Source organism: Lutra lutra, chromosome 10 (assembly GCF_902655055.1).
Source record: "Lutra lutra chromosome 10, mLutLut1.2, whole genome shotgun sequence".
In the NCBI taxonomy this organism is placed as follows: Eukaryota; Metazoa; Chordata; class Mammalia; order Carnivora; family Mustelidae; genus Lutra; species Lutra lutra.
In genome coordinates this window covers 106,043,361-106,065,162 of record NC_062287.1, presented here as the reverse complement: position 1 = coordinate 106,065,162, position 21,802 = coordinate 106,043,361, and the positions used below count along the sequence as shown (strand labels likewise).

Sequence of the window (21,802 nt, the reverse complement as noted above, 5' to 3'; positions counted from 1 at the left end):
ATTCAGAGTAATTATTGATAGGTGTGTATTTATTGCCATTTTGTTACTTGTTTTGTGGTTGTTTCTATAGATTTTCTCTGATGGTTTCTTCTCTTGCTCTCTTTCATGGTTTGTTGGCTTTCTATAGTGATATACTTGAATTCCTTTCTCTTTATTCTTTGCATATCTATTACTGGTTTTCAAATAGTGGTTCTCATTAGGTTTGTATATAACATCTTCTGCATTTAGCAATCTACATTAAGTTGCTGGTTTGAATGCATTTTTTACTTAAATTTGAACCCATTTGGGGCGCCTGGGTGGCTCAGTGGGTTAAGCCGCTGCCTTCAGCTCAGGTCATGATCCCAGGTCCTGGGTTCAAGCCCCACATCGGGCTTTCTGCTCAGCAGGGAGCCTGCTTCCTCCTCTCTCTCTGCCTGCCTCTCTGCCTACTTGTGATTTCTCTCTGTCAAATAAATAAATAAAATCTTTTTTAAAAAAAATTGAACCCATTCTTTACTCCCCTCCCCCAACCCATGTTTTAAATATGTCAGGTCCTATTTTACAACCTTTTATTTTATAAATCTCTTGACTGATTTTTGCAGTCAAGAAAAGTAAAAGAAGTAAAGTCAAGAAGTAAAAGCATTTTTGAAAATGTTTTTACTGCTTTTGTGTTTTTTACTTTTCATAATCTCGCTTATGGTCTTTCCTTTCCACTCAAAGAATCCCCTTTAATATTTCTTGCCAGGCTGGTTTAGTGGTCATGAGCTCCTTTTGTTTTTGTTTGTCTGGGACACTTTTTATCACTCCCTCTATTCTGATTGATAGCCTTGCTGGATACAGTAGTCTTGGCTGCATATTTTTCCCCTTTCAGTGCTTTGAATATATCATGCCACTCTCTTCTGATCTGCAAAGGTTCTGATGAAAAATCTGCTGATAGTCTGATGGGGTTTCCCTTGTAGATAACTATCTTTTTGTTTAACTGCTTTAATTTTTTTTCTTTATCACTACTTTTTGCCATTTCAATTACTATGTGTGTTGGTGTGGACCTCCTGGGTTGAATTTGGGGTTGGGGGGTAGGACTTTCTGTGCCTCCTGGATCTGGATATCTGTTTCCTTCAGATCTGAGAAGTTTTTAGCTAATTTTTTTCCAATAAGTTTTCTGTCTCCTTTTCTTTCTTCCCCCATGTTTTTATTTAAATTCCAGTTAGTTAACATACAGTGTGATATTAATTTCTGATTTCGGGTGTACAATATAGTGATTCAACACTTACATACAATACACAGTGCTCATCACAGCAAGTGCTCTCCTTAATCCCCATCACCCATGTAATCCCTTTTCTCTCAGCCAGCTACATCTTAATTCCATGGTTTTCCTTTGTTTCTGAATGTGTATTAATAATTTACCAATAAATTTGAAATTTTCAACCACTTTCCAAAAATATTAGATTATTCATAGAATTACATGTTCCCAAAAATTATTTAACTGCAAATTAATGTAATAAATGTAAGTGAGATTTGTTTTCCAGTATATTTTTCTTGGTAGTTTGTAGATATAAAAGAACATTCTTGTTTTATTTTTATTTCATAGTATTTCTTTTCCTCACCAGTCAGCTCATGGAAACACCTTAAAATTTTGTCACTTTTATGAAGGAATTTATTTCATTTACCTTTCTTGAGAATTCTTTGCTAGAAAAGCAAAACGGAAACAATCAGTCAACCAATCAACCATTCAACAAGCAAAAACAAATATTAAAAAAACAAAGATAAAAATAAGTTTGTGTGCTTTCCATGCACAAGTACAAACTAATCCTCCAACTATCGGCTTTTTAAAACCCAACAAAATTCATGGCATATTGATATTAATGTTGGAAAAGTATCTGCTGCCTGTGCAGATCCAAGAAATTCCTGCAGTAAGACCCAAGAAAACAGTTTTAAAAGTTGCTACTCTCACTTGGTCTTTTCAGATTTCCCACCAGTGACACCTTTGGAAAGTCAAGAAGTAGATTGATAATCTTTTTTTTATTTATTCATTTGACAGATAGAGATCACAAGTAGGTAGAGAGACAGGCAGAGAGAGAGGAGGAAGCAGCCTCCCCGCTGAGCAGAGAGCCCGATGAGGGGCTCGATCCCAGGACCCCGGGATCATGACCTGAGCCAAAGGCAGAGGCTTTAACCCACTGAGCCACCCAGGCGCCCCTAGATTGATAATCTTAAGAGAACTCCCTCATTTGTTTGGATTGAATTGTGTTCCCCCATCCCCAAATTCATACATTGAAGTTTTAACTCTCAGTATCTCAGAATGTGAAATTATCACATTCAGATATAGTTGTTGAAGATATAATTAGTTTAGAGGAGGTCATACTGGGTAGGTTGGGCCCCTGATCACTGTGACTGGTATCACAAAAGGGAAAATTTCAACACAGAGACCTGTCTGCAAAAATGCTATGTGAATATTGGAGTTATGTTGCCACAAGCCAAAGATACCAGAAGCTGGAATAGAGGCTTGGAATAGACCCTTCCCTAAGGACTTCAGAGGGAATGTGGCCCTGCTGACACTCGAGCTCAGACTCCCAGCCTCCAGAACTTTGAGGAAATAAATTTCTGCTGTTAAGTCACTCAGTTTGTGGAACTTGAGTATGGAGACCCCAGGAAAATAATATACCCTTTTTCTCATTTAAAATATTTTGCTAGTTTTTATTTTCTCTAACCTCAATCTTTCCATTACTCATGGCAGCAAAATTGTCTGAATACCAAGATGCCTAAACAAGATTTCTTTCCTCTATTATCCTTCCAAAATTTTTTTAACTCTATGTGATCTTCCTAACATTATTCCTTTATTGGCAATGGTATTTCTTACCCCTTCATATCCAAGTGTCCTGTGGATCTCAGAATCATGAAATACCATCATGAATGTGTGTCTCTTAATAAGGTAGGTAGTATGTGCCATCACAACAGAGCTAATTTTCAACTCTTCACCACTGAAACTACTGATGAGATCTGGGCAGAGGATTTCTGCAATTTAGATTGGAATTCACAGGGGTTAGAGGCGACCCTGCCACTAATGAAAGGCAGTGGCCTGAGACAGAAGTATCCCAGGCAAAGCTGAACCTTCTCAGTGATCTGAAGGACTTGTGTGGTGTTTTGCCTTCCTCACCCAAAGACCTAAGGCATACAGTTCCTCCCAGGAGGTGGCTAGAAGATTTACTCACTTATTTTTCACATCGCGGATGGTGTCAAGCAGAGGCAGATTTCTTGTTTCAGGTAGGAAGAGGACAGCAAGACCAGCAATAATGGGCGAGACTCCATAGATGATCCAGGGCAAAATGGAAAGATACGCCATTAGTGTCATCAAGAGGGGAGCCAGCATTGCCCCACACCTACTAGCCACTGTTTCTAATCCTAAAGCTCATGCCCTGCGGGTTAAACAATAATACATAATAATCTGATAAAAATCTGCACATGCAACCTGAGATACATTATTCTGACTTTGTAAAAGATGGAAGATGCTAGAACACAATTGTTAAATATATGGGGTTTGGTGACAAACACTTGTTTTTTAGATTTGCTCTATGATTTCCTACCTGTCTTTGTTAGGCTCAAATTCATAATTTGATTTCATAATTTTACACAAACGTTATATATTGCACCTACCCTGATGAGTTGTCTGGAAGATTAATGAGATGATGCATTAAAGTACTGCTCATCACCAGCACTGGGTGTTACACGCAAACAATGAATCAAAGAACACGACATCAAAAACTACTGTATGGTGACTAACATAATAAAAATAACTAAATAAATAATAAAGCACTACTCAGCACAATGCATGACACAAAGTCGGTTCTCAATAAACTTTGGCTAAAATGTTGTTATCATATTACTGTTAAAATTACAAATGATTGCTTTTATAATAAACAGGTCTTTTTTGAGAGAGAGAGAGAGAGTGTGGAAGGGGATGAGCAGAAGGAGGAAGGGAGAGAATCTCAAGCAGTCTCCACGCTTAGCACGGAGCCCTATGCAGGGCTCTATCTCATGACATTGAGATCATGACTCAAGCCAATATCAAGAGTTGGACACTCAACCAACTGAGCCACCCAGATGCCCCTATAATAAATAGGCCTTGAGAGAGGAGTCAAGATGGCGGAGAAATAGCAGGCTGAGATGACATCAGATAGCAGGAGATCAGCTAGATAGCTTATCTAACCATTGCAAACACCTACAAATCCAACGGGAAATCGAAGAGAAGAAGAGCAACAATTCTAGAAATGGAAAATCGATCACTTTCTGAAAGGTAGGATCTGTGGAGAAGTGAATCCAAAGTGACAGGAAGATAGACCGCGGGGGGAGGGCCGGCTCCCAGCAAGCGGCGGAGCAACGGAGCACAAAATCAGGACTTTTAAGTCTGTTCTGCTGAGGGACCACGCTCCAGAGGCTAAACCGGGGAGAAGTCCACACGGGGTCAGCATAACCCCACATCCCGTGGGGTCACAGAAGGACCGGGGGTGTCTGAGTGTTGCAGAGCTTGCAGGTATTAGAGCGGGGAAGCCGGCTACAGTGACAAAGCTGAGGAGTGAGCTCTCAGTTCAGGGTTACCTTTAACGGGTCGCAGGCTGGGTGAGCTCGGAGTGTGGCCAGAGGCCATGGAGATGGAAGCGACTGGGCGCTTTTCTCCAAGTGCGACCAATTGAGTGCTTTCCTACAAGCATGACCAGAGGCCAGGGTGACGGGGGCAGTTGGGCGCTTTTCTCTGAGGGCTCACTGAGGAGCGGGACCCCGAGCTCTCGGCTCCTCTGGGCTGGAGACTGGGAGGCCGCCATCTTCATTCCTGTCCTCCGGAACTCTACGGAAAGCGCTCAGGGAACAAAAGCTCCCGAAAGCAAACCCAAGTGGATTACTTAGCCTGGCCACTGGTAAGGGTGGTGCAATTCCGCCTGGGGCAAAGACACTTGAGAATCACTACAACAGGCCCCTCCCCCAGAAGATCAACAAGAAACCCAGCCAAGACCAACTTCACTCACCAAGGAGGACAGCGGAATTCCAGAGGAGGAGAAAGCAAATCTTATCTGGACAAAATGACAAGGCGGAAAAACTCACCACAAAAAAAAGAACAAGAGGCAGTACCGAAGGCTGAGGACCTAATCAATACAGACATTGCTAATATGACAGATGTAGAGTTCAGAATGACGATTCTCAAGGTTCTAGCCGGGCTCAAAAAAGGCATAGAAGATATTAGAGAAACCCTCTCCAGAGAGATAGAAGCCCTTTCTGGAGAAATAAAAGAACTAAAATCTAACCAAGTTGAAATTAAAAAAGCTATTAATGAGGTGCAATCAAAAATGGAGGCTCTTACTGCTAGGATAAATGAGGCAGAAGAATGAATTCGTGACATAGAAGACCAAATGACAGAGAATAAAGAAGCTGAGCAAAAGAGAGACAAACAAATACTGGACCATGAGGAGAGAATTCGAGAGATAAGTGACACCATAAGATGACACAACATTAGAATAATTGGGATTCCAGAAGAAGAAGAAAAAGAGAGGGGAGCAGAAGGTATATTGGAGAGAATTATTGTAGAGAATTTCCTTAATATGGCAAAGGAACAAACATCAAAATCCAGGAGATGCTAAGAACGCCCCTCAAAATCAATAAAAATAGGTCCACACCTCGTCACCTGATAGAAAAATTTACAAGTCTTAGCAACAAAGAGAAAATCCTGAAAGCATCCCGGGAAAAGAAGTCTATAACATACAAGGGTAAAAACATTAGATTAGCAGCGGACCTATCCACAGAGACCTGGCAGGCCAGAAAGAGCTGGCATGATATATCCAGGGTACTAAACGAGAAAAACATGCAGCCAAGAATACTATACCCAGCTAGGCTATCATTGAAAATAGAAGGAGAGATTAAAAGCTTCCAGGACAAATAAAAACTGAAAGAATTTGCAAACACCAAACCAGCTCTACAGGAAATATTGAAAGGAGTCCTCTAAGCAAAGAGAGACCCTAAAAGTAGTAGATTGGAAAGAAACAGAGACAATATACAGTAACAGTCACCTTACAGCAATACAATGGCACTAAATTCATCTCTCTCAATAGTTACCCTGAATGTTAATGGGCTAAATGCCCCAATCAAAAGACACAGGGTATCAGAATGGATAAAAAAAAACCAAAACCCATCAATATGCTGCCTATAAGAAACTCATTTTAGACCCGAAGACACCTCCAGATTTAAAGTGAAGGGGTGGAAAACAATGTACCATGCTAATGAACATCAGAAGAAAGCTGGGGTGGCAATCCTTATATCAGATCAATTAGATTTTAAGCCAAAGACTATAATAAGAGATGAGGAAGGACACATGGGAGCAGCCAACCATATAAACCAATTAATAAAAAAATCAAAGAAATACCTCGACAATAATACAATACTAGTAGGGGACTTTAACACTCCCCTCACTGAAATGGACAGATCATCTAAGCAATCCTTATATCAGATCAATTAGATTTTAAGCCAAAGACTATAATAAGAGATGAGGTAGGACACATGGGAGCAGCCAACTATATAAACCAATTAATAACAAAATCAAAGAAATACATCGACAATAATACAATACTAGTAGGGGACTTTAACACTCCCCTCACTGAAATGGACAGATCATCTAAGCAAAAGATCAACAAGGAAATAAAGGCCTTAAATGACACACTGGACCAGATGGACATCACAGATATATTCAGAACATTCCATCCCAAAGCAACAGAATATACATTCTTCTCTAGTGCACATGGAACATTCTCCAGAATAGATCACATCCTGGGGCATAAATCAGATCTCAACCGGTATCAAAAGATTGGGACCATTCCCTGAACATTTTCAGACCACAATGCTCTGAAGCTAGAACTCAATCACAAGAGGAAATTTGGAAAGAACCCAAATACATGGAGACTAAACAGCATCCTTCTAAAGAATGAATGGGTCAACCAGGAGATTAAAGAAGAATTGAAAAAATTCATGGAAACAAATGATAATGAAAACACAACGGTTCAAAATCTGTAGGACACAACAAAGGCAGTCCTGAGAGGAAAATATATAGCAGTACAAGCCTTTCTCAAGAAACAAGAAAGGTCTCAAATATACAACCTAACCCTACACTTAAAGGATCTGGAGAAAGAACAACAAAGAAAGCCTAAACCCAGCAGGAGAAGAGAAATCATAAAGATCAGAGCAGAAATCAATGAAATAGAAACTAAAAAAAAAAAAAAAAAAAAGCAATAGAACAAATCAACGAAACTAGGAGCTGGTTCTTTGAAAGAATTAATAAGATTGACAAACCCCTGGCCAGACTTATCAAAAAAAAAGAGAAATGATCCAAATAAATCATATCATGAATGAAAGGGGAGAGATCACAACCAACACCAAAGAAATACAAACAATTATAAGAACATACTATGAGCAACTCTACGCCAACAAATTTGACAATCTGGAAGAAATGGATACATTTCTAGAGACATATAAACTACCACAACTGAAACAGGAAGAAATAAAAAACCTGAACAGACCCGTAACCAGTAAGGAGATTGAAACAGTCATCAAAAATCTCCAAACAAACAAAAGCCCAGGGCCAGACGGCTTCCCAGGGGAATTCTACCAAACATTTAAAGAAGAATTAATTCCTATTCTCCTGAAACTGTTCCAAAAAATAGAAATGGAAGGAAAACTTCCAAACTCATTTTATGAGGCCAGCATCACCTCGATCCCAAAACCAGACAAGGATCCCATCAAAAAAGAGAATTACAGGGGGCGCCTGGGTGGCTCAGTGGGTTAAGCCTCTGCCTTCAGCTCAGGTCATGATCCCAAGGGTCCTGGGATCGAGCCCCACATCAGGCTCTCTGCCCGGCAGGGAGCCTGCTTCCTCCTCTCTCCCTGCCTGCCTCTCTGCCTACTTGTGATCTGTCTGTCAAATAAATAAATAAAACCTTAAAAAAAAAAAAAGAGAATTACCGACCAATATCCTTGATGAACACAGATGCGAAAATTCTCACCAAAATACTGGCCAATAGAATCCAACAGTACATTAAAAGGATTATTCACCACGACCAAGTGGGATTTATTCCAGGGCTACAAGGTTGGTTCAACATCCGCAAATCAATCAATGAGATACATTAATAAAAGAAAGAATAAGAACCATATGATACTCTCAATAGATGCTGAAAAAGCATTTGACAAAGTGCAGCATCCCTTCCTGATTAAAACTCTTCAAAGTGTAGGGATAGAGGGCACATACCTCAATATTATCAAAGCCATCTATGAAAAACCCACTGCAAATATCATTCTCAATGGAGAAAAACTGAAAGCTTTTCCGCTAAGGTCAGGAACACGGCAAGAATGTCCGTTATCACCACTGCTGTTCAACATAGTACTAGAAGTCCTAGCCTCAGCAATCAGACAACAAAAAGAAATTAAAGGCGTCCAAATCGACAAAGAAGAAGTCAAACTATCACTCTTTGCAGATGATATGATCCTACATGTGGAAAACCCAAAAGACTCCACTCCAAATCTGCTAGAGCTTGTACAGGAATTCAGTAAAGTGTCAGGATATAAAGTCAATGCACAGAAATCAGTTGCATTTCTTTACACTAACAACAAGACAGAAGAAAGAGAAATTAAGGAGTCAGTCCCATTTACAATTACACCCAAAACCCTAAGATACCTAGGAATAAACCTAACCAAAGAGGCAAAGAATCTATACTCAGAAAACTATAAAGTACTCTTGAAAGAAATTGAGGAAGACACAAAGAAATGGAAAAATGTTCCATGCTCATGGAGTGGAAGAACAAATACTGTGAAAATGTCTATTCTACCTAAAGCAATCTACACATTTAATGCAATCCCTATCAAAATCCCATCCATTTTTTTCAAAGAAATAGAACAAACAATCCTAAAATTTATATAGAACCAGAAAAGACCTCGAATAACCAAAGGAATATTGAAAAAGAAAGCCAAAGTTGGTGGCATCACAATTCCAGACTTCAAGCTCTATTACAAAGCTGTCATCATCAAGACAGTATGGTACTGGCACAAAAACAGACACATAGATCAATGGAACAGAATAGAGAGCCCAGAAATAGACCCTCAACTCTATGGTCAACTCATCTTCGACAAAGCAGGAAGGAATGTCCAATGGAAAAAAGACAGCCTCTTCAACAAATGGTGCTGGGAAAATTGGACAGCCACATGCAGAAAAATGAAACTGGACTATTTCCTTACACCACAAACGAAAATAGACTCAAAATGGATGAAGGACCTCAATGTGAGAAAGGAATCCATCAAAATCCTTGAGGAGAACACAGGCAGCAACCTCTTTGACCTCAACCGCAGCAACTTCTTCCTAGGAACATCGCCAAAGAAAACAGAAGCAAGGGCAAAAGTGAACTATTGGGATTTCATCAAGATCAAAAGCTTTTGCACAGCAAAGGAAACAGTGAACAAAACCAAAAGACAACTGACAGAATGGGAGAAGATATTTGCAAATGACATATCAGATAAAGGGCTAGTATCCAAAATCTATAAAGAGCTTAGCAAACTCAACACCCAAAGAACAAATAATCCAATCAAGAAGTGGGCAGAGGACATGAACAGACATTTCTGCAAAGAAGACATCCAGATGGCCAACAGACACATTAAAAAATGCTCCACATCACTCGGCATCAGGGAAATACAAATCAAAACCACAATGAGATATACCTCACACCAGTCAGAATGGCTAAAATTAACAAGTCAAGAAATGACAGATGCTGGCGAGGATGCGGAGAAAGGGGAACCCTCCTACACTGTTGGTGGGAATGCAAGCTGGTGCAACCACTCTGGAAAACAGCACGGAGGTTCCTCAAAATGTTGAAAATAGAACTACCCTATGACCCAGGGATTGCACTACTGGGTATATATCCTAAAGATACAAACGTGGTGCTCAGAAGGGGCACATGCACCTGAATGTTTATAGCAGCAATGTCCACAATAGCCAAACTATGGAAAGAACCTAGATGTCCATCAACAGATGAATGGATAAAGAAGATGTGGTATATATACACAATGGAATACTATGCAGCCATCAAAAGAAATGAAATCTTGCCATTTGCGATGACATGGATGGAACTAGAGGGTATCAATCGGAGAAAGACAACTATCATATGATCTCCCTGATATGAAGAAGTAGAGATGCAATGTGGGGGGATTGGGGGTAGGAAAAGAAAAAAATGAAAGAAGGTGGGATTGGGAGGGAGACAAACCATAAAAGACTCAATCTCAAAAAACAGACTGAGGGTTGCTGGGGGGAGGGGGGACGGGAGAGGGTGGTGGGGTTATGGACATTGGGGAGGGTATGTGCTAAGGTGAGTGCTGTGAAGTGTGTGAACCTGGCAATTCACAGACCTGTACCCCTGGGGATAAAAATGTATTATATGTTTATAATAAATAAATAAATAAAGTGAGCAAAAAAGAAAAAAAATAAATTTAATTTAAAAAATAAGCCTTATTGTGTTTATTCTTGCAATAAATGCCTATTAGCTGAGAATGTCCTCTTTCATGCCCTGGCAGAATGTCCAAAAATCATACCTGAGGACTGTGGGGATGAGCTCAAAAATGTGGACAGAAAAACTGGTTACAGAAGCAGCAGCACAGCTGATTCCCACGCTTGCCAAAGCCACACGCAGGGTCTGCATTTCTGGAGACAGAAAGGCCAGTGAGACTAAGAAATCTGGGCTGAAGGAATCAGCATCCACCAAATTTAGCCAGGAAAAAAAAAAACCCACCTTGTATGGTGTGGGTTTGTTTAAGCTATACTATAGAAAATTTTATAGTGCCATAGAGAGTGGGGTGGTTGATAAACTGAGAATGTAGAGTTGTCAATGTAGGTGCTAAAAAGCACATAAAATTACCTGGGTTAATTGCAGCAAATCTCTCTTCACACCTGAAAATCTTTAGATTTTCTAAAGAGGGAGATGAAGAGTTGAATCTGGCAGAAATTTGCTTTTACTAATTCTGCCCAGTATTACAGCCCTATTGCAGAAGGTGGGACAGTCCTGTGGACAATTACTGGGTCTAAGATTTAGCTCTAAACTTGACAACTTTACAGTTGTCTAAACTTTAAAATAAAGGTGCAGAATTTAAAGTGACAAGTCATCCTGTTTTTCCTGGGAATTAGGAGATTTTAGCAATAGGGATTTTCATTGATAAAACCAGGAAGATCCCAGGTTCTTATGAAACCAAGAATGGAAACTTCTATTTGGGAAAAAAATGTCAGAATTTGGGAACCAATAAAGATAAGTTTCAAATAATATGAAAAGAAATCTAATTATAGCTTTATACTGTTAGAAAAGACTCTATTGTAAGGGAGTAAGCCTGTATCATTAATGATATTCTGAGGAGTAGAGTCCACAATCTGTAATGCTGTAGGGTACATTCCTGTACTGGGATATAGCTGAACCATAATGCCCAGTAAGGATCTCCTGGTCATTACATACCATCATTCTATTAACATACAAAGTCATCTAACTGGAATGGACTAGACTTCTAATCTCCTTAATTCCCTGTTCCTATTGTACACTCCTTCACTACTTGAAAAAAGGGAAATTTTTCATTTCCTGGAAGTCAAGAAGACTCCCATAAGCAAGGGCTATTGTTGTGGTGACCTAAGACCATACACACACATGTGGATACAGAGCAATCAGGAAATTGACTAGTCTTCAAAGCTGGTGACAAGAGCCCAACCAGAACAAGTGACCACATTGTGTCCTCACCTGAGATATAATTACAAAACCTAGGCCCTTCATGCTTGTTACTAAAAATGTGAAAGGCCAAAAGGCAAGTGATCAATTGCTATCCTGAAGAAACTGTCAGGAATAAAGACCAGTTTCTAGATACTTCCAGGATGTGACGAAAAGAAATATATGTCTGAGCTGCCCCTTATGGACCTTTGACTCTTTTCCCAACAAATTCTTAGCAGGATTTGCCTTAAACCCTCAGATCAGTTTGGGGGAATGCTTAGCTCTTAATTGGCACTTCTCTTTACTCCTTGCTTCAGACAAGTGTGACCAGTACAATCCCTAGAGGATGGGGGAAAAGACACCTCTTTCCCCTACAGTCCAGCCTTCTCTCACCTTGGGGCACAAACGAGTTGACCAAAACAGAAAGTCCCACCAGGAACATGAAAAGTGTCTGGGTTGTTCGATGGCCCATATGATTCTGTACTAAAAGAGGAAGACATCGGACAATGGCAGTGAGGATCCCAAAGACCACCTGGAACAGGAAAATATTGTTCCCAAGATGCTGTAGATTGATCATGATGCCATAAAAGGGTATTGTGATTGCACATCTGTAATGAACAAAGGAGGAAAGACACATGCCATAAGATTTAATGCCTACATGTTGCAGTTGATGTCTACATTAACCCAGACAGCTAGTGATTGGTGTTAAAGAATAAAGACCTAGTCTGATTTGTATAATGCACTATTTTAAGGATAATTTTAAAGTTACCATAAATAATTGTCTGGCAATATATATAGATAATACTCCTTCTGTTGTTATTTCATCTGAGTCCCTAAGCGAAGAGTTGGCAATGACTGGGAAACTTAACCTGTCCCAATCACCAAACTGGATGATACAAAGATTAAAATCTAGGGAGAAGAATTTCTTTTTTGAGTGTTGTCAGGATGCTGTGAGTCCTCCTTCTCCTTCAACCCCAATACTGTGAAGAACTCAACTAGTTCTTGCTCAAATTGGTCAACTAGTGACAGAAGCTGCGAAGAGATTACCTGTGTCCCCCTTTATCTGGGGGCACCTTGTCCTGAGGTCTGGCACAGTTTTAGGGAATTTAAGGCTCATATATGATTTTCTAGGGCTAAGAGAAAATGTCAGAATTCAAGAAACATGTACCAGCTGTACCATAGGAAATATAATCACAGGTTCCCACTGGGGAACTACAAATTATCATGTGAAAGTCAAGACTAGGCAACACACCTCTGTGGTAATGGGGAGCAGGACTGTTGGTAAGTTTTATGTGGCATGCAAGCAGACAGTGAGGAGGGAATGAGAGCTGACCCAGTGCCCTGGAGGTTCTCACTGCAGGGGATATGTGAGGGGACTCTCTGGGGAATTAGAATTTCTATCTTGATCTAGGGGCTGCTTATATTTTTCCCCATTGATATGTTTATCAAGCTGTATATATTCACAATCTCTTCATATTACTGCTAGTAAGATTTTATTACACTGCATGTCAACTAACTAGAATTTAAATAAAAATTTGGGAAAATTATAAGAAAAAGTGAAGGAAACTAAATGTCAAAATCTGTATTGTCATGGAAGCCCCAGCATCAGTCTCCAGGGATGAGAATGGAGCAATATGATGCAATTAATTCCTCATCATATGGTGAGTCTCTTTATAACCTTTTGCCCATCTCCCAGCGCAGCAGTATCCAGTCTGTTTTCCTCAACTTTTACCTTCAAATCAGCACACCCTGCACCCACAACACCACTAGAACCTTTGAAATAAATAGATTCGTGTCTCCCCCTTTTTGAGGTTGTCATGCACTCTGTGAAACCCACCTCACAAATAGTAGGATACAGGTTCTCTATACACAGGATGGAGGTGTGGAACAAATCCCAAATGGTAACTTTGGTCTGTGCTGCCTCCAGCTCGTCCTGCATGCTGGATCTCAAACCCTTTAATAGAAACAAACATGTTTCATTTGCCAACATGGTGTCAGGCATTGTGGTGAGCACCAGCACCCAACAGGACAGGAGAGATACACTCCCTTTCTTTCCAGCATAACTTATTGTACATGCAATCACAGGTGTGAACGGGCTATGAAAGAAGATGTAGAGAGTTAAAGAAGACTCAAGGATATTAAACACCAAAATGATATTTTTTATTAATTTCATACGTAGAATTTAGTGATTCATCAGTTGTATAGAACACCCAATGCTCATTACATCAACTGCCCTCCTTAATGCCTTTCATCCAGTTATCCCTACCCCCCACCCACCTCCCTCCAGCAGCCCTCAGTTTGTTTCCTAGGGTTCAGAGTCTCTTATGATTTGCCTCCCTCTCAATCTTCAACTCATTTTAGTTTTCCTTCCCTTCCCCTATGTTCATCTGTTTTGTTTCTTAAATTCCACATATGAGTGAAATCATATGGTCTTTGTCTTTCTCTGATGGACTTATTTCGTTTAGCATAATACCTTCTAGGTCCATCCACATCCTTGTAAATAGCAAACTTCAGTAAAAACAAATACACAGATCAATGAAACAGAAGAGAGAGCCCAGAAATGGAACCTCAACACTGAGGTCAAACAACCTTTAACAAAACAGGAAAGAATATCCAATGGAAAAAAGACAGTCTCTTCAATAAACGGTGCTGGGTACATTAAACAGCCACATGCAGAAGAATGAAACTGGACCATTCTCTTACATCCTACACAAAAATAAACTTAAAATGGATGAAAGACCTAAATGTGAGACAGGAATCCATCAAAATCCTAGAGGAGAACACAGGCAGCAATCTCTTTGACCTTGGCAGCAAAAATGATATTAAAGGAGGGCATTTGTTGTGTTGAGCACTGGGTGTCATATGAATCAGTAAATTGCACTCCTGAAATCAAAATTACACTATATTTTAACTAACCAGAATTTAAATAAAATTTTGAAAAAAGAAAGAGAAAAAAAGGAAAGGAAATGAGGCCACGGAGAGGTGCAGGTCATCCACAAGAGTTATAGGTTATAGATTTAGATCAAGAAGTGAACTAAAGGAAGAGATGGGTTGCACAGTGCTCAAAGCAGCTTCTGTGTAAGGTGGCCATGAAAGACTAGGGAACCGAGCTCGCCTTCTTGGCTGCCCCTTATAGGAAAACAGTTTGTCTATCTCAATAAGAAGAAGGTGGAGGGGCACCTGGGTGGCTCAGTGGGTTAAGCCTCTGCCTTCAGCTCGGGTCATGATCTCAGGGTCCTGGGATGGAGCCCTGCATCAGGCTCTCTGCTCAGCGGGGAGCATGCTTCCCTTCCTCTCTCTCTGCCTGCCTCTCTGCCTACTTGTGATCTCTGTCAAATAAATAAAATCTTTTTAAAAAAGAAAGGAAGAAGAAGAAGAAGAAGAAGAAGAAGAAGAAGAAGAAGAAGAAGAAGAAGAAGAAGAAAAAGAAGAAGAAGAAGGAGAAGAAGAGGAGGAGGAGGAGGAGGAAGAAGAAGAAGAAGAAGAGGAGGAGGAAGAAGAAGAGGAGGAGGAGGAAGAAGAAGGTGGAGTCTGCTTAGTCTTCCTCCTAACCCGGTAACCACCTTCCGTTTCCTACTCACCTCCATGGTCAGGGCATCTCCAGCATTCTGCATTCCATTTGTGTATGCAACTTTTCTTAGTGCCTCCAAACCCTCCTCTGGTTTATTGTTGACAATCAGTCACCGAGCAGATTCCACCAGCCACCTGAAGGAAGAAGAGCACACAAGTGCAGTCAAGTCTCTCTTGCTTACTTGTCATATGATTATTGACTATGGATGCTTTTTGCCTTCCATCTAATATCCACCACTTCTTGGGTTAGGAATAGAAACTCAAGTTTTAATTCACAAATACTAGGAAAATATAAGAAAGACCAGTCCATTGCAGTACATCTTTATGGTCAGAAACATAGACTCTGGAGGCAACTCGCCTGTCTACTTACTCAGCAGATTTTCAAAGAAGCATAGGAAGCTTAAGCTTGAGAGTTCCTCATGCATAATTTGGTTCTACCAAATTTGTGCTCATAATATACAGTCTTTAAAAAAAAATAAGTCCCTAAATAATGTAAATGTAAAACCCAACAAAGAAGTACTCCTGCCACTACCAGCTATGTTGGTAACTTACTATGTAAGTCAGTCACTTATTTACATCTGCCTGTTTTCTCATCAATAAAATGGGGGCAGTAGTACCATCTGCCTTGTAGGATTATTATGAGGATATAATGGTATAATGGATGAGTCTGGCATGGATTACACTCTCCTCCGTCTCTGAACTCCTCTCATTGTATGAACTCTATAGTGTGTCTCCATGATGAACTAAACTTGACTCTCCTTTAGATGGTTTTAAGTACAGGAATGAAGTTACCCATAAATAAATGTTTGTTAAAATTATTTAAGGGAGAAGGGAGTGCTGAACATTTGATGTCAATCATCCAATCTGCATGCCAAACTTTAGTACTAAAGAAACCATGCTGCTCTTTTATGAATAAATTTGCTGCCTCTTCCTTTTATTCAACTTCACCTACAAAAATGAAAATCTGAAAACTACCATAACTTGATTCACTCCAAAGCCAAAAAAAAAAAGAATTAAAAGAATTTATTTTTTAAATATTTGAGTCTATATTTTATATTAAGAAAAATAATACTGGAATAACTCTATGACCACTATACTGGGTAGGACTGAAAGCAAAACAAAACCAAAAATACCTAGGACTCCCAGACAGAAAGGTCCTTATTACTTCCTGTTCTGCTTATGAAACTGCACAGATTGAACAGATGAAAGGCATGGGTTTTCATGGGTCCAGATAATAAGAAAGGGTCCAGGAAATAAGAAAATCAATATATTGCAATTCAGTCCTCATTTTTTATAATCATTTTAAAATTTATTTTCAGCATAACAGTATTCATTGTTTTTGTACCACACCCAGTGCCCCATGCAATCTGTGCATTCTCTAATACCCACCACCTGGTTCCCCCAACCTCCCACCCCCACACCTTTTCAAACCCTTCAGATTGTTTTTCAGAGTCCATAGTCTCTCATTGTTCACCTCCCCTTCCAATTTCCCCCAACTCCCTTCTCCTAACTCCCCATGTCCTCCATGCTATTTTTTATGCTCCACAAATAAGTGAAACCATATGATAATTGACTATCTCTGCTTGACTTATTTCACTCAGCATAATCTCTCCTCATTTTTGTCCCAGGTTCCCATAAGGCAAAATGAGAAAGAAGGCTCATACCTGGAGGAGAAAAAGAAGAAAAGGAAAGGTACAGACACCACCAGCTGCAGAGTGCGCCACTCTCGAAAGACAAATGCCAGTCCTCCCAAGAGTATGTGTCCCACACTGAGGGCACAGGATATCACTATTATTGCCATTACTTTAGATGGAGGCCTTACCCACTCTGTGACTGAAAGAAAACCCAATTGGGATATTAATGTCAGATAAAGGTGAAAGTTCAAGGTCAAATTCAAGGCTTGGATAATGGAGAAGAACAAAATTGTTGACTTACTGAGCATACCTTCATTTGCCAGGATGATAATGGAAGAACAGCCAGACAAGAAGTGTAGCAAGCAGTAAATGTGGAAGTTGGAAACAAAAGCTGCACTGGTCCCAATGATGGTAAGCTGTAGGAGACACCACCTGAGAATCAACTTTCTCCCAAACCTAAGAAACAGAGTCAGGTTAGATTACGGGAGCAATGAGAATTTGTGCAGAAAAAAAAACCAAAAACAAAAATTAAGAAAACCAAAAGCATATTCTGAAATTTAGAGAATATTTTAACAAGTGATTCTTTGTACCTGAGAGTTTGACAAATGAAGAGCTAAAACAACAGAAATCTCAAAAATAATATCTGTGTTCATAATGTAGACAAACAGTAACAAAACTTCATTATTCAATTACCAGGAGGCCTTTCATACCAAGTGATAACATATAAAAAAGAAAAAATACTGGAAATTGTAATATACTATGAGCATCCATTGTACTATCATATGTATTTAGCATAGTAGAGAGTCTGTCAATTGTCTAGAACACAGGAGAGCTAACTGTGTACTTGGGTCTCTAGGACCATACAGGTTAAGGTTAAACTGATATGGAACTGATTGTTACATCAGTGGAACAATCAAAGTTGCTTAACGGTTGTGTAAGAGTGACTCTCTGTTAAATCTGGATATATAGGCCTCAAGCAACATGCTTTATCTAGAACAGAATGTAAGAGTGCCACAGCTCAAAGAAAGAAAATTATAGAAATTTCTCAGAGGAAAGAATTACATGAAATGTAGACTGAAGGGAGAAACATGAAGGACAAAGAAAAGGAAACTCTGTGAATCATTAGGCATCAGGAAAATGGAGTCTTAGTGGGAACAAGTGGGACTAAATAAAATATGCTCGTCTACATGCTCAGTAAGAAAAATACATGGACAAAGTTTAGGATTAGGAATTCCTCTGCAATATTTGAAAAAGAATTCCAAAAATATTCAAATAATTCCCCCAAAAAGGCAAAAGGTGTGAAACATAGGAATGAAAACAAGTGATCCCACATCATAATCATTATCATCTCCCAAGAAATAAGACAGAAAACAAAAAATAAATAAATAAAATGGTAGACTGAAACAAAACCATAACAACAATCACAACCAAATGTATTGCTAATAGCCCAGTCTATCAAATAATAGAGATTACCAGAATAGGTTAAAAATATATATATATATATGTATATATATATATATATACACTGTCAATAATCGTACTTAAAATACTGTAGGATGAAAGTACAGTGATAGAAAAAGATATACAATTCATATAGCAAAAAGAAGAACACCACAGTCTTTATATTAATATCAAATAAAATGAATTTCAAAACAGAATACATTTGCAGAAATAATACTGAAAATGTCAAATGTATATACACTCAAAAAATTACAAAGCACATGAATCAAAATTGACAAAATCTGAAATATAATTCACAATGATAGTTGGAGACAGTTTTCAATATATGTATTGTGGTAAGATATATATAATACAAAAGTTGCCATTTTAATCTTTTGCAGATGTACAATTCAGTGGTTAATTACATTCATCATATTTCACGATCATGACTATTTCCATTTTCATCACCCTAGACAAAAAACTTTATAAACATTAAGCAACAACTCCTCATTCTTCCCTTCCCTCTCTTCCTTCTAGTAATCTCTAATCTATCTTCTGTCTCCACTAATTTGCCTAGTCTAGCTATTTCATAGAAGGCAATGCTTACATTTGTCCTTCTGTGCCTGTCTTAGTTCAGTTAGCATGACTGTTTTGAGGTTTGTTTGTGTTGTACCATATGCCATTCTTTTTTCTGGATGAATAATATAGCATTTATATATATATACATATATATATGTGTGTGTGTGTGTGTATATATATATATATATATATATATATATATATGATATTTGTTTATCCATTAATCTGTTGATGGATACTTGAATTAATGTGCTGTTGGATCCTGTTTGCTAGGATCTTGTTGAGAATCTTAGCATCCATATTCATCAGTGATACTGGTCTGAAATTCTCCTTTTTGGTAGGGTCTTTGCCTGGTTTGGGGATCAGGATAATGCTGACTTCATAGAAAGAGTCTGGAAGTTTAAAATGGATAAAAGACCTCAACGTGAGACAGGAATCCATCAGAATCCTAGAGGAGAACATAGGCAGTAATCTCTTCGATATCAGCCACGGCAACTTCTTTCAAGATATGTCTCCAAAGGCAAAGGAAACAAAAGCGAAGATGAACTTTTGGGACTTCATCAAAATCAAAAGCTTCTGCACAGCAAAGGAAACAGTCAAGAAAACAAAGAGGCAACCCACGAATGGGAGAAGATATTTGCAAATGACAGTACAGACAAAAGATTGATATCCAGGATCTATAAATAACTCCTCAAACTTAACACACACAAAACAGATAATCATATCAAAAAATGGGCAGAAGATATGAACAGACACTTCTCCAATGAAGACATACAAATGGCTATCAGACACATGAAAAAATGTTCATCATCACTAGCCATCAGGGAGATTCAAATGAAAACCACCTTGAGATACCTCCTTACACCAGTTAGAATGGCCAAAATTAGCAAGACAGGAAACAACATGTGTTGGAGGGGACGTGGAGAAAGGGGAACCCTCTTACACTGTTGGTGGGAATGCAAGTTGGTGCAGCCACTTTGGAAAACAGTGTGAAGATTCCTCAAGAAATTAAAAATAGAGCTTCCCTATGACCCTGCAATTGCAGTACTGGGTATTTACCCCAAAGATAGAGATGTAGTGAAAAGAAGGGCCATCTGTACCCCAATGTTTATAGCAGCAATGGCCACGGTCGCCAAACTGTGGAAAGAACCAAGATACCCTTCAACAGATGAATGGATAAGGAAGATGTGGTCCATATACACTATGGAGTATTATGCCTCCATCGGAAAGGATGAATACCCAACTTTTGTAGCAACATGGACGGGACTGGAAGAGATTATGCTAAGTGAAATAAGTCAAGCAGAGAGAGTCAATTATCATATGGTTTCACTTATTTGTGGAGCATAACAAATAGCATGGAGGACATGGGGAGTTAGGAGAAGGCATTTGGGGGAAATTGGAAGGGGAGGTGAACAATGAGAGACTATGGACTCTGAAAAACAATCTGAAGGGTTTGAAGAGGTGTGGGGGTGGGAGGTTGGGGGAACCAGGTGGTGGGTATTAGAGAGGGCACGGACTGCATGGAGCACTGGGTGTAGTACAAAAACAATGAATACTGTTATGCTGAAAATAAATAAAAGAAAAAAAAAGAAAAAACCCAAAAACAAAAAAATAAAAAATAAGTAAACAAGCAAACAAATAAATTAAAACCCAGACTGTATACTTAAAAGAGGTAAACGGGGCCTCTTATCTCAGTCACGATGGTGGAGGGGAAGGAGCTTTTGTCATACACCCAGCCATCTAGACAGGTCTCTTTGTCTGGCTCAGTCATGTTGGTGACATTTCCATTCAGATGAAGAAGCTGCCACTGGGGATGGATAAAGCGGTGACATTTCTCTGGCCTCAAGTCTGAGTCCAGTGGGATGGAGATTCTGAGGAGGGTATAGGGCTAAGGATCCCAGTATCGTTATGAGAAACTGTGTCATTGTCAAGGGTGCGCACCCAGCAGCGATGACCAGGAATGGCTGCAGTGAAGTTCTCCAAAAACATTTGACATATTATCATCATCAAAAAGGGAGCAATTAAAACCATCTGAAGGATCTGGAATTTCCCCAGGCCACCAACTTGATCCAGGAGCTCCTGAAAGGCCATTGAGTGTGAACAGTTGATCCTCAAGAGAAGACTTTAAAGAGATAAATTCAAAGGGAGAAAACTGTTTCCTTTTATTAATTCACACTAAGCCAGTGCCAGTTTCTTATCAATCATTCCTACAACAGAGATGTGGAAGGAGTATCCCCATTCCTTCTGGAATCAGGAGATGTTAATTTTTTAGTGAAGTCACAGAGAAAATTATTTACCAGAGGCATTTCTGTTGGCAAAGATATCTGTTTAAAATTTTAATCTCTAAATGTGCTTGTCCTCAATGATCTTCTGAGTGAGAATTGGACTTTGGCATGTACACAACTCTCTAAATAAGCTAAAATAAGCTTGTCAATGCAGTCCTCAGCCATTTCCAAAATACAGAGTTTGAAAGACAAAAAGTGAATGGTTGTGTAATTTTTCTGTGGAAAGAACAAAAGGCAAGTGTTTTTCTTGCTTGGTACTGAATTTAGATTAAAATAGTTAAGATCGGGGCGCCTGGGTGGCTCAGTGGGTTAAGCCACTGCCTTTGGCTCAGGTCATGATCTCCAGGTCCTGGGATTGAGCCCCACATCAGGCTCTCTGCTCAGCGGGGAGCCTGCTTCCCCCTCTCTCTATCTCTGCCTGCCCTTCTGCCTCCTTGTGGTCTCTGTCTGTCAAATAAATAAAATCTTTAAAAAAATAAATAAATAAATAAATAAATAAATAAAATAGTTAAGATATACAATCCTTTGTTTTTTTGAGGGGATTTTTGGGTTGTTGTTT

The 21,802-nt window shown here is 39.2% G+C and overlaps 1 pseudogene; it reads right to left on the bottom strand.

The window, feature by feature from the left end:
- Window positions 1–1,546: 1,546 nt before the first annotated feature.
- On the bottom strand, window positions 1,547–21,200 carry LOC125079891 (solute carrier family 22 member 10-like; annotated as a pseudogene).
- Window positions 21,201–21,802: the final 602 nt, after the last annotated feature.